This window comes from Bufo gargarizans, chromosome 2 (genome assembly GCF_014858855.1).
Source record: "Bufo gargarizans isolate SCDJY-AF-19 chromosome 2, ASM1485885v1, whole genome shotgun sequence".
NCBI classification, from domain to species: Eukaryota; Metazoa; Chordata; class Amphibia; order Anura; family Bufonidae; genus Bufo; species Bufo gargarizans.
The window spans coordinates 488,591,143-488,610,572 of record NC_058081.1 but is presented as its reverse complement, the minus strand read 5'-3'; positions in this window follow the sequence as shown (position 1 = coordinate 488,610,572).

Genomic DNA, 19,430 nt, shown 5'->3' with positions numbered 1-19,430 from the left:
CTGTGGCCTCCTGATGCTGCTGCCAACTCCACACTCTGTGATTTGGCCACTCTGTGGTCTCCTCGTGCTGCTTCCACCTCACCACTATGTCACCTTGCCTCTCTGTGGTCTCCTCATGCTGCTGCTACCTTCACATTATATCACCTTGCCACCCTGTGGCCTCCTGATGCTGCCTCCACCCACAGACTCTGTCATTGGACCACTTTGTGGTCTCCTCATGCTGCTTTCACCACTATTTCATAGGACCACTCTGTGGACTTCTTATGTTGTCGCCACCCTCCCTACTTCCTGATTGGGCCACTATTTGGCATTTTTGGCTTGGCTGATATCATCATTTATTTGAACCGGATCCTGTCTGTGTAGCAGCTGTAAGGCCTGTATGGTCTTGTGATTTGATAGCCAAAAGAAGAAGTTGGTACAAAACACAGAAGACTTGCAATTAGTGGAAAATTAGCAATAAAAATTTTCAATTAGAATATTTGCGATCTACACTGAGTTATTACCCAGCTTTCCCAGTGCCAGATATATTCACTGAGTTATTACCCAACTTTCCCAGTGTAAATTTTTATCACTAAGTAATAATCAGCTTTGCCAGTGTCAGATTTTATCACTGAGTTATTACCCAGCTTTCCAAGTGTCAGATAGCATCATAGTGTAGAACGCAAATATTCTAATCGCAAATTTTTATTGCGAATTTTCCATGCAAAAGGCTACACTAATAAGCTTGTCATAAGACTCATAGTCTAATATTCGTGTGAGAAGACTATGAAACCAAAAGATGGCGCTATTGAGTTATGAACAGCACCAACTATTTGTTTCACAGTCTTATGACAAGAGTAGACTAATAGTTTTGTCAGAAGACTATGAAACCATTAGATGCCATTGTTCATAACTCAATAGTCCCATCTATTGGTTTTCATAGTCTTATGACTAGAGTTGAGCGAACACCTGGATGTTCGGGTTCGAGAAGTTCGGCCGAACTTCCCGAAAATGTTCGGGTTCGGGATCCGAACCCGATCCGAACTTCGTCCCGAACCCGAACCCCATTGAAGTCAATGGGGACCCGAACCTTTCGGCACTAAAAAGGCTGTAAAACAGCCCAGGAAAGGGCTAGAGGGCTGCAAAAGGCAGCAACATGTAGGTAAATCCCCTGCAAACAAATGTGGATAGGGAAATGAATTAAAATAAAAATTAAATAAATAAAAATTAACCAATATCAATTGGAGAGAGGTCCCATAGCAGAGAATCTGGCTTCCCGTCACCCACCACTGGAACAGTCCATTCTCAGATATTTAGGCCCCGGAACCCAGGCAGAGGAGAGAGGTCCCGTAACAGAGAATCTGGCTTCATGTCAGCAGAGAATTAGTCTGCATGTCATAGCAGAGAATGAGGCTTCACGTCAGCCACCACTGCAACAGTCCATTGGCATATATTTAGGCCCAGCACCCAGGCAGAGGAGAGAGGTCCCGTAACAGACAATCTGGCTTCATGTCAGCAGAGAATCAGTCTTCATGTCATAGCAGAGAATCAGGCTTCACGTCACCCACCACTGTAAGAGTCCATTTTCATAAATTTAGGCCCAGCACCCAGGCAGAGGAGAGAGGTCCCGTAACAGAGGATCTGGCTTCATGTCAGCAGAGAATTAGTCTGCATGTCATAGCAGAGAATGAGGTTTCACGTCAGCCACCACTGCAACAGTCCATTGGCATATATTTAGGCCCAGCACCCAGGCAGAGGAGAGAGGTCCCGTAACAGACAATCTGGCTTCATGTCAGCAGAGAATCAGTCTGCATGTCATAGCAGAGAATGAGGCTTCACGTCACCCACCACTGCAACAGTCCATTGTCATAAATTTAGGCCCAGCACCCAGGCAGAGGAGAGAGGTCCCGTAACAGACAATCTGGCTTCATGTCAGCAGAGAATTAGTCTGCATGTCATAGCAGAGAATGAGGCTTCACGTCAGCCAATACTGCAACAGTCCATTGGCATATATTTAGGCCCAACACCCAGGCAGAGGAGAGAGGTCCCGTAACAGACAATCTGGCTTCATGTCAGCAGAGAATCAGTAATCATGTCATAGCAGAGAATCAGGCTTCACGTCACCCACCACTGTAAGAGTCCATTTTCATAAATTTAGGCCCAGCACCCAGGCAGAGGAGAGAGGTCCCGTAACAGAGGATCTGGCTTCATGTCAGCAGAGAATTAGTCTGCATGTCATAGCAGAGAATGAGGCTTCACGTCAGCCACCACTGCAACAGTCCATTGGCATATATTTAGGCCCAGCACCCAGGCAGAGGAGAGAGGTCCCGTAACAGACAATCTGGCTTCATGTCAGCAGAGAATCAGTCTTCATGTCATAGCAGAGAATCAGGCTTCAAGTCAGCCACCACTGCAACAGTCCATTGGCATATATTTAGGCCCAGCACCCAGGCAGAGGAGAGAGGTCCCGTAACAGACAATCTGGCTTCATGTCAGCAGAGAATCAGTCTTCATGTCATAGCAGAGAATCAGGCTTCACGTCACCCACCACTGTAAGAGTCCATTTTCATAAATTTAGGCCCAGCACCCAGGCATTGGAGAGAGGTCCCGTAACAGAGGATCTGGCTTCATGTCAGCAGAGAATTAGTCTGCATGTCATAGCAGAGAATGAGGCTTCACGTCAGCCACCACTGCAACAGTCCATTGGCATATATTTAGGCCCAGCACCCAGGCAGAGGAGAGAGGTCCCGTAACAGACAATCTGGCTTCATGTCAGCAGAGAATCAGTCTTCATGTCATAGCAGAGAATCAGGCTTCAAGTCAGCCACCACTGCAACAGTCCATTGGCATATATTTAGGCCCAGCACCCAGGCAGAGGAGAGAGGTCCCGTAACAGACAATCTGGCTTCATGTCAGCAGAGAATCAGTCTTCATGTCATAGCAGAGAATCAGGCTTCACGTCAGCCACCACTGCAACAGTCCATTGGCATATATTTAGGCCCAGCACCCAGGCAGAGGAGAGCGGTCCCGTAACAGACAATCTGGCTTCATGTCAGCAGAGAATCAGTCTTTATATCATAGCAGAGAATCAGGCTTCACGTCACCCACCACTGTAAGAGTCCATTTTCATAAATTTAGGCCCAGCACCCAGGCAGAGGAGAGAGGTCCCGTAACAGAGGATCTGGCTTCATGTCAGCAGAGAATCAGTCTGCATGTCATAGCAGAGAATCAGGCTTCACGTCACCCAACATTGGAACAGTCCATTGGCATATATTTAGGCCCCGGCACCCAGACAGAGGAGAGGTTCATTCAACTTTGGGTAGCCTCGCAATATAATGGTAAAATGAAAATAAAAATAGGATTGAATGAGGAAGTGCCCTGGAGTCCAATAATATATGGTTAAGGGGAGGTAGTTAATGTCTAATCTGGACAAGGGACGGACAGATCCTGTGGGATCCATGCCTGGTTCATTTTTATGAACGTCAGCTTGTCCACATTGGCTGTAGACAGGCAGCTGCGTTTGTCTGTAATGACGCCCCCTGCCGTGCTGAATACACGTTCAGACAAAACGCTGGCCGCCGGGCAGGCCAGCACCTCCAAGGCATAAAATGCTAGCTCTGGCCCGGTGGACAATTTAGAGACCCAGAAGTTGAATGGGGCCGAACCATCAGTCAGTACGTGGAGGGGTGTGCACATGTACTGTTCCACCATGTTAGTGAAATGTTGCCTCCTGCTAACACGTTGCGTATCAGGTGGTGGTGCAGTTAGCTGTGGCGTGTTGACAAAAGTTTTCCACATCTCTGCCATGCTAACCCTGCCCTCAGAGGAGCTGGCATTGACACAGCTGCCTTGGCGACCTCTTGCTCCTCCTCCGCCTTGGCCTTGGGCTTCCACTTGTTCCCCTGTGACATTTGGGAATGCTCTCAGTAGCGCGTCTACCAACGTGCGCTTGTACTCGCGCATCTTCCTATCACGCTCCAGTGCAGGAAGTAAGGTGGGCACATTGTCTTTGTAGCGTGGATCCAGCAGGGTGGCAACCCAGTAGTCCGCACACGTTAAAATGTGGGCAACTCTGCTGTCGTTGCGCAGGCACTGCAGCATGTAGTCTCTCATGTGTGCCAGGCTGCCCAGGGGTAAGGACAAGCTGTCCTCTGTGGGAGGCGTATCGTCATCGTCCTGCCTTTCCCCCCAGCCACGCACCAGTGATGGACCCGAGCTGCGTTGAGTGCCACCCCGCTGTGACCATGCTACATCCTCATCCTCATCCTCCTCCACCTCCTCCTCATCCTCGTCCTCCTCGTCCTCCAGTAGTGGGCCCTGGCTGGCCACATTTGTACCTGGCCTCTGCTGTTGCTAAAAACCTCCCTCTGAGTCACTTCGAAGAGACTGGCCTGAAAGTGCTAAAAATGACCCCTCTTCCTCCTCCTCCTCCTCCTCCTGGGCCACCTCCTCTTCCATCATCGCCCTAAGTGTTTTCTCAAGGAGACATAGAAGTGGTATTGTAACGCTGATAACGGCGTCATCGCCACTGGCCATGTTGCTGGAGTACTCGAAACAGCGCAACAGGGCACACAGGTCTCGCATGGAGGCCCAGTCATTGGTGGTGAAGTGGTGCTGTTCTGTAGTGCGACTGACCCGTGCGTGCTGCAGCTGAAACTCCACTATGGCCTGCTGCTGCTCGCACAGTCTGTCCAGCATGTGCAAGGTGGAGTTCCACCTGGTGGGCACGTCGCATATGAGGCGGTGAGCCGGAAGGCCGAAGTTACGCTGTGTATGAACTTCTGCACCACCAAATTCAGCACATGCGCCAAGCAAGAGATGTGCGTCAAATTGGCTAGTCCCAGAGCTGCAACGAGATTTCGCCCATTATCACACACCACCAGGCCGGGCTTGAGGCTCACCGGCAGCAACCACTCGTCGGTCTGTTGTTCTATACCACGCCACAACTCCTGTGCGGTGTGGGGCCTGTCCCCCAAACATATGAGTTTCAGAATGGCCTGCTGACGTTTACCCCGGGCTGTGCTGAAGTTGGTGGTGAAGGTGTGTGGCTGACTGGATGAGCAGGTGGAAGAAGAGGAGGAGGAAGCCGAGAAGGAGGAGGTGGCAACAGGAGGCAAAGAATGTTGCCCTGCGATCCTTGGCGGCGGAAGGACGTGCGCCAAACAGCTCTCCGCCTGGGGCCCAGCTGCCACTACATTTACCCAGTGTGCAGTTAGGGAGATATAGCGTCCCTGGCCGTGCTTACTGGTCCACGTATCTGTGGTTAGGTGGACCTTGCTACAGATGGCGTTGCGCAGTGCACACTTGATTTTATCGGATACTTGGTTGTGCAGGGAAGGCACGGCTCTCTTGGAGAAGTAGTGGCGGCTGGGAACAACATACTGTGGGACAGCAAGCGACATGAGCTGTTTGAAGCTGTCTGTGTCCACCAGCCTAAATGACAGCATTTCATAGGCCAGTAGTTTAGAAATGCTGGCATTCAGGGCCAGGGATCGAGGGTGGCTAGGTGGGAATTTACGCTTTCTCTCAAATGTTTGTGAGATGGAGAGCTGAACGCTGCCGTGTGACATGGTTGAGACGCTTGGTGACGGAGGTGGTGGTGGTGGTGTTGGTGGTACATCCCCTGTTTGCTGGGCGGCAGGTGCCAACGTTCCTCCAGAGGCGGAGGAAGAGGCCGAGGCGGCAGCAGCAGAAGAGGTAGCAGGGGGAGCCTGAGTGACTTCCTTGGTTTTAAGGTGTTTACTCCACTGCAGTTCATGCTTTGCATGCAGGTGCCTGGTCATGCAGGTTGTGCTAAGGTTCAGAACGTTAATGCCTCGCTTCAGGCTCTGATGGCACAGCGTGCAAACCACTCGGGTCTTGTCGTCAGCATATTGTTTGAAGAAGTGCCATGCCAGGGAACTCCTTGAAGCTGCCTTTGGGGTGCTCGGTCCCAGATGGCGGCGGTCAGTAGCAGGCGGAGTCTCTTGGCGGCGGGTGTTCTGCTTTTGCCCACTGCTCCCTCTTTTGCTACGCTGTTGGCTCGGTCTCACCACTGCCTCTTCCTCCGAACTGTGAAAGTCAGTGGCACGACCTTCATTCCATGTGGGGTCTAGGACCTCATCGTCCCCTGCATCGTCTTCCACCCAGTCTTGATCCCTGACCTCCTGTTCAGTCTGCACACTGCAGAAAGACGCAGCAGTTGGCACCTGTGTTTCGTCATCATCAGAGACATGCTGAGGTGGTATTCCCATGTCCTCATCATCAGGAAACATAAGTGGTTGTGCGTCAGTGCATTCTATGTCTTTCACCGCTGGGGAAGGGCTAGGTGGATGCCCTTGGGAAACCCTACCAGCGGAGTCTTCAAACAGCATAAAAGACTGCTGCATAACTTGAGGCTGAGACAGTTTCCCTGGTATGCATGGGGGTGATGTGACAGACTGATGGGGTTGGTTTTCAGGCGCCATCTGTGCGCTTTCTGCAGAAGACTGGGTGGGAGACAATGTGAACGTGCTGGATCCACTGTCGGCCACCCAATTGACTAATGCCTGTACCTGCTCAGGCCTTACCATCCTTAGAACGGCATTGGGCCCCACCATATATCGCTGTAAATTCTGGCGGCTACTGGGACCTGAGGTAGTTGGTACACTAGGACGTGTGGATGTGGCAGAACGGCCACGTCCTCTCCCAGCACCAGAGGGTCCACTAACACCACCACGACCATGTCCACGTCCGCGTCCCTTACTAGATGTTTTCCTCATTGTTATGGTTCACCACAACAACAAATATATTATTTGGCCCAATGTATTGTATTCAAATTCAGCGGGATATAAATTTGAGGCCTAGTATTTAGGCGCTGGGTGACCGGTATGGATTTAGTGACAGAATTAGACTTGGAAATGCACAGTAGCGTGTGTGTGAAGTTAGTCTGAATGACCCTATGTGCACCTTGAATATTATATACCCTTTTAGGGATAGATTTCAAATAGCTCTGATATAGCAGAAACCACTAAATTATGAAATTGCTAAATTGTATTTCAACCCAGAACAAAAAATGTGCTTTGACGGACACTAAATAACTTTCCCATCCACAACAGGACAGCGGTAACGAGAGATTTAGCGGGATATAAATTTGAGGCCTAGTATTTAGGCGCTGGGTGACCGGTATGGATTTACTAACAGAATTAGACTTGGAAATACACAGTAGCGTGTGTGTGAATTTATTCAGAATGACCCTATGTGCACCTTGAATATTATATACCCTTTTAGGGATAGATTTCAAATAGCTCTGATATAGCAGAAACCACTAAATTATGAAATTGCTAAATTGGGAATTGTATTTCAACCCTGAACAAAAAATGTGCTTTGACAGACACTAAATAACTTTCCCATCCACAACAGGACAGTGGTAACGAGAGATTTAGCGGGATATAAATTTGAGGCCTAGTATTTAGGCGCTGGGTGACCGGTATGGATTTAGTGACAGAATTAGACTTGGAAATGCACAGTAGCGTGTGTGTGAAGTTATTCTGAATGACCCTATGTGCACCTTGAATATTATATACCCTTTTAGGGATAGATTTCAAATAGCTCTGATATAGCAGAAACCACTAAATTATGAAATTGCTAAATTGGGAATTGTATTTCAACCCAGAACAAAAAATGTGCTTTGACGGACACTAAATAACTTGCCCAGCCACAACAGTACAGCTGTAACGACAGATTTAGCGGGATATAAATTTGAGGCCTAGTATTTAGGCGCTGGGTGACCGGTATGGATTTAGTGACAGAATTAGACTGGGATATGGCCAAAAAATAACCACACTATTGCTGGTTAAATGCACTTGGTGACAGGCGCAGCTTGCCCCTGATGTAGTATATGGCCAAAAAATGAACAGACTATTGCTGGTTAAATGCACTTGGTGTCACAGCTTGACGAACCACACTACTGAGGGTTAAATGCACTTGGTGACGGGCGCAGCTTGCCCCTGATTTAGTATATGGCCAAAAAAAGAACAGACTATTGCTGGTTAAATGCACTTGGTGTGATAGCTTGACCAACCACACTACTGAGGGTTAAATGCACTTGGTGACGGGCGCAGCTTGCCCCTGATGTAGTATATGGCCAAAAAATGAACAGACTATTGCTGGTTAAATGCACTTGGTGACGGGCGCAGCTTGCCCCTGATTTAGTATATGGCCAAAAAATGAACAGACTATTGCTGGTTAAATGCACTTGGTGTGATAGCTTGACCAACCACACTACTGAGGGTTAAATGTACTTGGTGACGGGCGCAGCTTGCCCCTGATGTAGTATATGGCCAAAAAATGAACAGACTATTGCTGGTTAAATACACTTGGTGTGATAGCTTGACCAACCACACTACTGAGGGTTAAATGCACTTGGTGACGGGCGCAGCTTGCCCCTGATGTAGTATATGGCCAAAAAATGAACAGACTATTGCTGGTTAAATGCACTTGGTGACAGGAGCAGCTTGCCCCTGATTTAGTATATGGCCAAAAAATGAACAGACTATTGCTGGTTAAATACACTTGGTGTGATAGCTTGACCAACCACACTACTGAGGGTTAAATGCACTTGTGACGGGCGCAGCTTGCCCCTGATGTAGTATATGGCCAAAAAATGAACAGACTGATGCTGGTTAAATGCACTTGGTGACGGGCGCAGCTTGCCCCTGATTTAGTATATGGCCAAAAAATGAACAGACTATTGCTGGTTAAATGCACTTGGTGTGATAGCTTGACCAACCACACTACTGAGGGTTAAATGCACTTGGTGACGGGCGCAGCTTGCCCCTGATGTAGTATATGGCCAAAAAATGAACAGACTATTGCTGGTTAAATGCACTTGGTGTGATAGCTTGACCAACCACACTACTGAGGGTTAAATGCACTTGGTGACGGGCGCAGCTTGCCCCTGATGTAGTATATGGCCAAAAAATAAACAGACTATTGCTGGTTGAATGCACTTGGTGTGACAGCTTCACCCTGATGTAGGCTTTAGCCAAAAAACAACCACACCATTGAGGGTTAAATGCACTTGGTGACAGGCGCAGCTTGCCCCTGATGTAGTATATGGCCAAAAAATAAACAGACTATTGCTGGTTAAATGCACTTGGTGTGACAGCTTCACCCTGATGTAGGCTTTAGCCAAAAAACAACCACACCATTGAGGGTTAAATGCACTTGGTCGCAGCTTGTGCTGGCGCACCACAAGACACAAAATGGCCGCCGATCACCCCAGAAAAATGTGACTGACAAACGGTCTGGGCAGCCTAAAAACAGTGAGCAATTGAGTATCAGCAGCTCAATGACCCACAGCTGCAGATCGATTAATAATCAAGTCCTTTGGAGGAGTTAATCTGCCTAATCTCGCCCTACTGTCGCAGCCGCAACCTCTCCCTACGCTAATCAGAGCAGAGTGACGGGCGGCGCTATGTGACTCCAGCTTAAATAGAGGCTGGGTCACATGGTGCTCTGGCCAATCACAGCCATGCCAATAGTAGGCATGGCTGTGATGGCCTCTTGGGGCAAGTAGTATGACGCTTGTTGATTGGCTGCTTTGCAGCCTTTCAAAAAGCGCCAAGAAAGCGTCACAAAAGCGCCAAGAAAGCGACGAACACCGAACCCGAACCCAGACTTTTACGAAAATGTTCGGGTCCGTGTCACGGACACCCCAAAATTCGGTACGAACCCGAACTATACAGTTCGAGTTCGCTCATCCCTACTTATGACAGCTGAAAAACAAGGCAGATTCTGCTTATTTGCATGTCTTTCACATATGCCCATGTTTATGCAAATTAGTTTTTACATAAGAAAACTGTATGGAAAGGTTGTTGAATATTATGTTAGGACAATCAGAAAACTTTTTGTTACCCTAATGATATTGATCTAGGTGTGCAGGTCCACCCAAGCCATTCAACAGATGCAAAATAACTTTGAAGTTTACTGGTTCTCAGTCAGTTGAGAGCTGGTTTGGAATATCTAATAGTGCACAAGGCTGCTATCTGTCTCATGGATAGATTGATGGCTTGCACATACCTGGCTTTTGGCATACAGCCTTTGTGTGGTTGTCTATTGTATGTTGTACATAATACAAACCATTTTGAAGGGGTTTCCATCAATTTTTTTTACTTTTTTTATGAACCAGACACCAGCAGGGGGTGCCTGGTTTGATGCTCGGGTCTCCCATTGACTTTCATTGTATTAAATTGTACTCGAGCACCCAAAGTATTTGGCTGAGCACTCGGATCTGCCGAGCATAGTGATACTCAAGCCGAACAGCAGTTCTGCTGAGCATGCTCGCTCAACACTACTTGCAATATTCCGTTCACATGTCATCTCTGTTTTGGATCCACTCCAGTTTTTTTGGCATTGGCAATACTGGATTACTGACCAAATGCTGACCGAGTAAAGGCGGATGCTCCACAGACAGGATCTGTTTTTTGTGGGTTATTGTTCTGACGGATCAGAGGAAGGGCAACATAATCAGTGACAGCAACACTAACTTATTGCTGACATCCTCTCCACTCTGTCGGGGGGCTCTACTTGTATAAGCATTTAAAAGAACAGGTTTTGTAGACATGTACTGTATGTGGAATTAGCTGACAATAGTGTAAAAGGAGTGCACTTCTTCTTGGCACTAACATCAATCTGTAAGGCTGATTTCATACCTGAGTTATTTGGTCAGTTTTGGCCCCATGACTGCCCAAATAAGTTAAGTGTGCAGTGATTTTAAGAGCGACGCCTGTCATCTGCATGTCATACGGACTGACGGTATTATTTCACTACCAAAGCAGACTCCCTATGAGTGTTACTGCAAGGCACAGTGTTCTACACCACTATAAAGGCTCTCTGCAGCCAGGAAATAGCCATTTTTAATGTAATTCACCGCAAATAAATTCAGATCGAACAAAAAAAATCCCCAAAAAATTGGCAAACCGGCGAATTTTTTTTTTTTTTTTAATTCATTTATCTCTACTCCCTACATAGCCCTACATAGGCTGCTATTATTTTCAGGTCGGGCAGTGGCAGCTCATGCCTTTTATGCTGAAGTTTTTCCTTATCCCCCTCATATAAATTATTGAAAAGATGCTGGTGCTCATTCAATAGGTTGTGACAAAGAAGCAGGAAGAGGAGTCAGAGTTGGAGGAGCAAGAGGATGGTGGCGGTAACACTGGCCTTGACAACCTAATTGTGTGGCCGGAGGAGGAAATAACTGGCTACTTGGGCAAACTGACCAGAATGGCAAACTGTATGCTCACTTGCTAATGCAGTGACAGGCGGATCTGTGACATTAAGTTGTCTGATTATTACTTGATAGCCATGCTTTTAAACCCCTATCAATGCAAAATGGGGGAATGTTTTCTTCCCTCCTAAAGGGAATACAAATCACTGTGTATGCAGCTTGCTTCAGCTTATGGTGAGAAGGCTCCTGTCGCCACCGTGACAGGCTCAGGCCAGTCAGCAAGCTGACAGCTCCCGTGTAAATGCCCAGATTCAGGCCTACCTAAACTCTGGCCAGTCACTAACCCCATGGATCTCTCGACAGGTAGATTGGAACAGTGGCACAGCATGCTTTCTTTCTTGCCCACCCTCCGGTGTCACCTGGGAGAGGATTTTCAGCGCCATGTGGTGAAGGGGGGCTCAAGTTGTCCTCCGCCAGTGTCAAAACATCACTTTTGTAAAAATAAATGGATTGGGGAGGATTTTCACCTTCCTCCGGATGAATTTGATGAATAGATCTTGCCTTGCTGGCAGAGCCCAATCTTGCCACTTTTTCTGCCTGCCTGCCTGCCTCCATCATGCCACCGGCGTTATCATGCCACAGCTGCAGCCTGCCAACCATCATTTTCTGTATGGCTGCTTCTGCCTCCATCATGTCACTGCCATCATCATGCCATTGCTGTGACCTTCCAGCCATCATTTTCTGTATGGCTGCTGCTACTTCCATCATGTCACTACCACCATCATGCCATTGCTATGGCCTGCCAGCCATCATGTTCTGTATGGCTACTGCTGCCTCGATCATGGCACCACTGCCTTCATGCCACAGCTGTGGTTTGCCAACCATTATGTTCTCAATGGCTTCTGCTGCCTCCAACTTGCCACCACAGCCATCATGCAACTGCTCTGACCTGCCAACAATCATGTTCTGCATATTTGCTTCTGCTGTCTCCATCATGCTGTCACCGCCATCATGTCACTACTGAGGCCAGCCTACCAACATTTTACATAAGGCTGCCTTCCAACATGTACCATATGGCTGCTGCTGCTCCTCCCTGCTAATCCCCTACTGCCACTGCTATTAACACCTGCAACTACTACCTATACCACCACCACCACTACTACTACTTCTACTCTTATTACCATTACTTCTACTACCCATAGACAGGCTTGTATGCTGCTTATGCTGCCGCTACTACTGCGGCCACATGCTACAATACCCGTACCTTTTTTTAGCCTTGTACACAACGAGACACTTTTTTTTCCTAACAATCAACACTTGTGTGTGTTGTACGGGCAGGCATTCTGACCATGTCAAGGTATACGTTTTGGATGATTGGTCCCCCCCAAGCCACTTTTTTTTGTTTGTTTTTTATTTATCTCATAACACTGTGTGTGTATAAACATTATCTGCCCCTGCTAAGGAACAATTTTTGGAAGCTTTGTAATATGAAAAAGCATAACACATGTGCCAGCACAGTGTGTTCTTTAACACGCTGTATGTTTATGCTGTCAAGCGTGTGTTTAACCATAGCTATGTATGTCAGTGTCAATCAGACATAATTTACTATTATTGTCTTTGTGTTCCAGAGCTTGGGGAGGGAGAGGAAAAAAAATAATAAATGAAAAGAGAATTTCCTAATAAGAGTCCTACGAGGTTAGAGGAGGTTATATACAAATATTAAGGTAAATTGGAACAACTTTTGTTCTACCCAAATTGATTCAGGTCTGAAATGAACTTTCAGTGAACCTTAACCGAATCGAATTTCAAGTGCTTCCTTCATCTCTAATTCTAAAATTTACTGGTTACATATTCTTGGGATTATTCTTAAGACTTCTATCTATAACTCTACAGTGTTCTACTGGCCTGGCATTGAAGACAGCAACAATCAGGATATATAGGATAAGACTTATCTAATCTAACTGGTGTAAGATACCATCTTAATTGCAACTTGAATGAACATTCTACATGATTGATACAATGCATATATTTGTGCGTCCACCAAAGAGCCTGGTGTCCACCAAATCTTTTTGTCAGGATATTATGTAATTCATGTGTCCCTTAACCGCCTCCGGACTGCCTAACGCAGATTCGCGTTCCGGAGGCGGCAGCCCTACGCAGAGTCATGCATATATGCGTCATCTCGCGCGAGCCGAGATTTCCTGTGAACGCGGGCACACAGGCGCGCGCGTTCACAGGATCGGAAGGTAAGCGAGTGGATCTCCAGCCTGCCAGCGGCGATCGTTCGCTGGCAGGCTGGAGATACGATTTTTTTAACCCCTAACAGGTATATTAGACGCTGTTTTGATAACAGCGTCTAATATACCTGCTACCTGGTCCTCTGGTGGTCCCTTTTGTTTGGATCGACCACCAGAGGACACAGGTAGCTGTGTAAAGTAGCACCAAACACCACTACACTACACTACACCCCCCCGTCACCTATTAACCCCTTATTAACCCCTGATCACCCCATATAGACTCCCTGATCACCCCCCTGTCATTGATCACCCCCCTGTAAGGCTCCATTCAGACGTCCGTATGATTTTTACGGACCCACGGATACATGGATCGGATCCGCAAAACACAAATGTACGTCTGAATGGAGCCTTACAGGGGGGTGATCACCTCATATACACTCCCTGATCACCCCCTGTCATTGATCACCCCCCTGTAAGGCTCCATTCAGACGTCCGTATGATTTTTACGGATCCACGGATACATGGATCGGATCCGCAAAACACATACGGACGTCTGAATGGAGCCTTACAGAGGGGTGATCAATGACAGGGGGGTTATCACCCCATATAGACTCCCTGATCACCCCCTGTCATTGATCACCCCCCTGTAAGGCTCCATTCAGACGTCCGTATGTGTTTTGCGGATCCGATCCATGTATCCGTGGATTCGTAAAAATCATACGGACGTCTGAATGGAGCCTTACAGGGGGGTGATCAATGACAGGGGGTGATCAGGGAGTGTATATGAGGTGATCACCCCCCTGTTATTGCTCACCCCCCTGTAAGGCTCCATTCAGACATTGTTTTTGCCCAAGTTAGCGGAAATTGTTTTTTTTTTTTCTTACAAAGTCTCATATTCCACTAACTTGTGTCAAAAAATAAAATCTCACATGAACTCACCATACCCCTCACAGAATCCAAATGCGTAAATTTTTTTAGACATTTATATTCCAGACTTCTTCTCACACTTTAGGGCCCCTAAAATGCCAGGACAGTATAAATACCCCACATGTGACCCCATTTCGGAAAGAAGACACCCCAAGGTATTCTGTGAGGGGCATATTGAGTCCATGAAAGTTTGAAATTTTTGTCCCAAGTTAGCGGAAAGGGAGACTTTGTGAGAAAATAACTAAAAAAAACTTGTGCCAAAAAAAAATTAAAATTCTATGAACTCGCCATGCCCCTCATTGAATACCTTGGGGTGTTTTATTTCCAAAATGGGGTCACATGTGGGGTATTTATACTGACCTGGCATTTTAGGGGCCCGAAAGCATGAGAAGAAGTCTGGGATCCAAATGTCTAAAAATGCCCTCCTAAAAGGAATTTGGGCCGCTTTGCGCATCTAGGCTTCAAAAAAGTGTCACACATCTGGTATTGCCGTACTCAGGAGAAGTTGGGGAATGTGTTTTGGGGTGTCATTTTACATATACCCATGCTGGGTGAAATAAATATCTTGGTCAAATGCCAACTTTGTATAAAAAATTGAAAAAAGTTGTCTTTTGCCAAGATATTTATCTCACCCGGCATGGGTATATGTAAAATGACACCCCAAAACACATTCCCCAACTTCTCCTGAGTACGGCGATATCACATGTGTGACATTTTTTTGAAGCCTAGGTGGGCAAAGGGGCACACATTCCAAAGAGCACCTTTCGGATTTCACAGGTCATTTTTTTACACATTTTGATTTCAAACTATTTACCACACATTAGGGCCCCTAGAATACCAGGGCAGTATAACTACCCCACAAGTGACCCCATTTTGGAAATAAGACACCCCAAGGTATTCTGTGAGTGGCATGGCGAGTTCCTAGAATTTTTTATTTTTTGTCACAAGTAAGCGGAAAATGATGATTTTTTTTTTTTTTCCTTACAAAGTCTCATATTCCACTAACTTGTGACAAAAAATAAAAAATTCTAGGAACTCGCCATGCCCCTCACGGAATACCTTGGGGTGTCTTCTTTCCAAAATGGGGTCACTTGTGGGGTAGTTATACTGCCCTGGCAATTTAGGGGCCCTAGTGTGTGCAAAGTAGTTTGAAATCAAAATCTGTAAAAAATGGGCGGTGAAATCCTAAAGGTGCTCGTTGGAATGTGGGCCTCTTTGCCCACCTAGGCTGCAAAAAAGTGTCACACATCTGGTATCGCCGTACTCAGGAGAAGTTGGGCAATGTGTTTTTGGGTGTCATTTTACATATACCCATGCTGGGTGAGAAAAATATCTTGGTCAAATGCCAACTTTGTATAAAAAAATGGGAAAAGTTGTCTTTTGCCAAGATATTTCTCTCACCCAGCATGGGTATATGTAAAATGACACCCCAAAACACATTCCCCAACTTCTCCTGAGTACGACGATACCAGATGTGTGACACTTTTTTGCAGCCAAGGTGGGCAAAGGGGCACCCCACAAGTGACCCCATTTTGGAAAGAAGACACCCCAAGGTATTTCGTGATGGGCATAGTGAGTTCATGGAAGTTTTTATTTTTTGTCACAAGTTAGTCGAATATGAGAGTTTGTAAGAAAAAAATAAAATAATAAATCATCATTTTCCGCTAACTTATGACAAAAAATAAAAAATTCTATGAACTCGCCATGCCCCTCATTGAATACCTTGGGGAGTCTACTTTCCGAAATGGGGTCATTTGTAGGGTGTTTGTGCTGTCTGGGCATTGTAGAACCTCAGGAAACATGACAGGTGCTCAGAAAGTCAGAGCTGCTTCAAAAAGCGTAAATTCACATTTTTGTACCATAGTTTGTAAACGCTATAACTTTCACTTAAACCATTTTTTTTTCATCCAAACATTTTTTTTTTATCAAAGACATGTAGAACAATAAATTTAGCGAAAAATTTATATATGGATGTCGTTTTTATTTTGCAAAATTTTACAACTGAAAGTGAAAAATGTCATTTTTTTGCAAAAAATCTTTAAATTTCGATTAATAACAAAAAAAGTAAAAATGTGAGCAGCAATGAAATACCACCAAATGAAAGCTCTATTAGTGAGAAGAAAAGGAGGTAAAATTCATTTGGGTGGTAAGTTGCATGACCGAGCAATAAACGGTGAAAGTAGTGTAGTGCAGAAGTGTAAAAAGTGGCCTGGTCATTAAGGGTGTTTCAGCTAGGGGGGTTGAAGTGGTTAAAGAGGCTCTGTCCCCAGGATCAACCCTATCATCATGCTGATTAAGACAATACTTTTTTTTCTGTATGCTAAACAGCTGCAGAGAAATCTGTGTTTTATTCATATGCAAATGAGAAGTTTGAGTACCAAGAGGTAGGGCTTAATCCTTTTAAGCACTGCTTTGTAACACCCCCTGTGCTCTGCATACTCCCCTCTACCCTTCATTGACAGGACTAGACATACTAAGGGCAGGGCAGTGTCCTAGCATCTACTTAATATATACTCTATGTGCTATAGCTTCACCACACTGAGATCTGCTCAGAAAGTTAATATACATATTATTGTTTTATTCACAAGCACAATATATGATTAGAAAGACACCAGTAATATGTGTTAGCTTATAAGCATAGAAAAACATGCATTTTTTAAGGTAATGCTATAGCTTGGTGGTAAGGGTATGGTTTTGCATGTAAAGAGATACCCTTAATTTGAAGATTTCAAAATATATACCGTATTTTTCGCTTTATAAGACACACCTGATTATAAGACGCACCTAGGTTTTTGAGGAGGAAAATAAGAAAAAAATATTTTTAACCAAAAGGTGTGCTTTTCGTGGATTTTGAACTAATGGTCTGGGGATGACACTGTTATGGGGCTCTGTGGAGGACGCACTGTTATGGGTGATCTGTGGATGACGCACTGTAATGGGGGATCTGTGGATGACGCACTGTTATGGGGGATCTGTGGATGACGCACTGTTATGGGGGATCTGTGGATGATTCACTGTTATGGGGGATCTGTGGATGATGCACTGTTATGGGGGATCTGTGGATGATGCACTGTTATGGGGGATCTGTGGATGACGCACTGTTATGGGGGGGATCTATAGATGATGCACTGTTATGGGGGATGTGTGCTGTGACACAAGGGCCATGAGGGGGGCGAGCATAAGATGCTATATGTGTGGGTGACACACATATGGCATCTTATGCTGGTCCCCCTCATGGCCCTATGTTTCACAGTATTACAGTACTTTATTCTTTGTATGTAAAATCTTTCTTTAATCCTGAATCAATCGCTCTCCTTTGATAAACTAGCTGACACTGATATATCGCCGGCCGCTATGCTGCACAGTGTGGCCGGCGATACATCAGTCACAGTGCGGGGAGGGAGGAGGGGCTTGAAGCAACTCAAAGCGGGGCCCGGTGCAGTAACTGTATTACACCGGGCCCCGCGCACAGAAGTCTCTTTGTATGTAAAATCTGTCATTAATCCTGAATCAATCGCTCTCCTTTTGAAAAACTAGCCTAATCGCCTGCATCAGTACTCACTATGAATGCAGCGTGCAGTCCGGCCGGCCTGTGACTGACGTCACTCAGTCAGTCACGCTCCTACCACTTCATTAATGAAGCAGGAGCAGGATGAAGTCATGCCGCACGCTACATTCATAGTGAGTACTGATACAGGCGATTAGGCTAGTTTATCAAAAGGAAAGCGATTGATTCAGGATTAATGAAAGATTTTTCATACAAAGAGACTTCTGTGTTCGGGGCCCGGTGTAATATAGTGACTGCACCAGGGCCCGCTGTGATTTGCTTCCAGCCCCTCCTCCCTCCCCGCACTGTAACTGATGTATCGCCGGCCACACTGTGCAGCATAGCGGTCGGCAAAATATCAGTGTCAGCCCTGTAAAAAAAAGTCAACCATCGTTTTATAAGACGCACTGTCATTTACCCCCCTCTTTTGGGGGGAAAAAAGTGTGTCTTATAAAGCGAAAAATACGATAATAGAGATACCTCCTAGTGAAATTTCTACAGTACAATAATGTATTAAAAGTGGAAAGACATTACCTTGCTTCAGAAATCATATCAACTGATGTAGTGAAACAGAATTTCTACTCTGCAAATATTGAAACCCTGCAGTGTGAGGAATGTTACATACTATAGTCACCAAAGGTCATTAAAAGGCCTCAGTCTCCTTTTAAAACATAAATCATTCAATGAAATTGTACCTAATCTAAGTTATGATTTAAGATTTTTTTTCAGGGATAAATGGGGTCATTTATCAAACTAGTGTAAAGTTGCCTATAGCAACCAATCAGATTCCACCTTTCATGTTCCAAAGTAGCTGTCAGAAATAAAAGATTGGTTGATATGGGCAACTAAGCCAGTTCTACTTTACAGCAGTTTGATAAATGACCCCAAATATCCTTAAAATGCCTGCATGCTAAAAGAAAGTATAATTGGCTTATTTTTCTTACATGATTAGAATAAACAACCCTGTTGCAGATCTTCAGGGTGGCAATTGTTGAATCTAATTTAATTTTTTTTTTTTTTAAGACACAGTGAATAGAAATGTACATTTCTTTAACCACTTCAGCCCCGCTAGCTGAAACCCCCTTCATGACCAGAGCACTTTTTACACTTCGGCACTACACTCCTTTCACCGTTTATCGCTCGGTCATGCAACTTACCACCCAAATGAATTTTACCTTCTTTTCTTCTCACTAATAGAGCTTTCATTTGGTGGTATTTTATTGCTGCTGCCATTTTTACTTTTTTTGTTATTAATCGAAATGTAACGATTTTTTTGCAAAAAAATGACATTTTTCACTTTCAGCTGTAAAATTTTGCAAAAAAAACGACATCCATATATAAATTTTTCACTAAATTTAATGTTCTACATGTCTTTCTACAAAAAAAAAAATGGTTTGGGTAAAAGTTATAGCGTTTACAAACTATGGTACAAAAATGTGAATTTCCGCTTTTTAAAGCAGCTCTGACTTTCTGAGCACCTGTCATGTTTCCTGAGGTTCTACAATGCCCAAACAGTAGAAAAACCCCACAAATGACCCCATTTCGGAAAGTC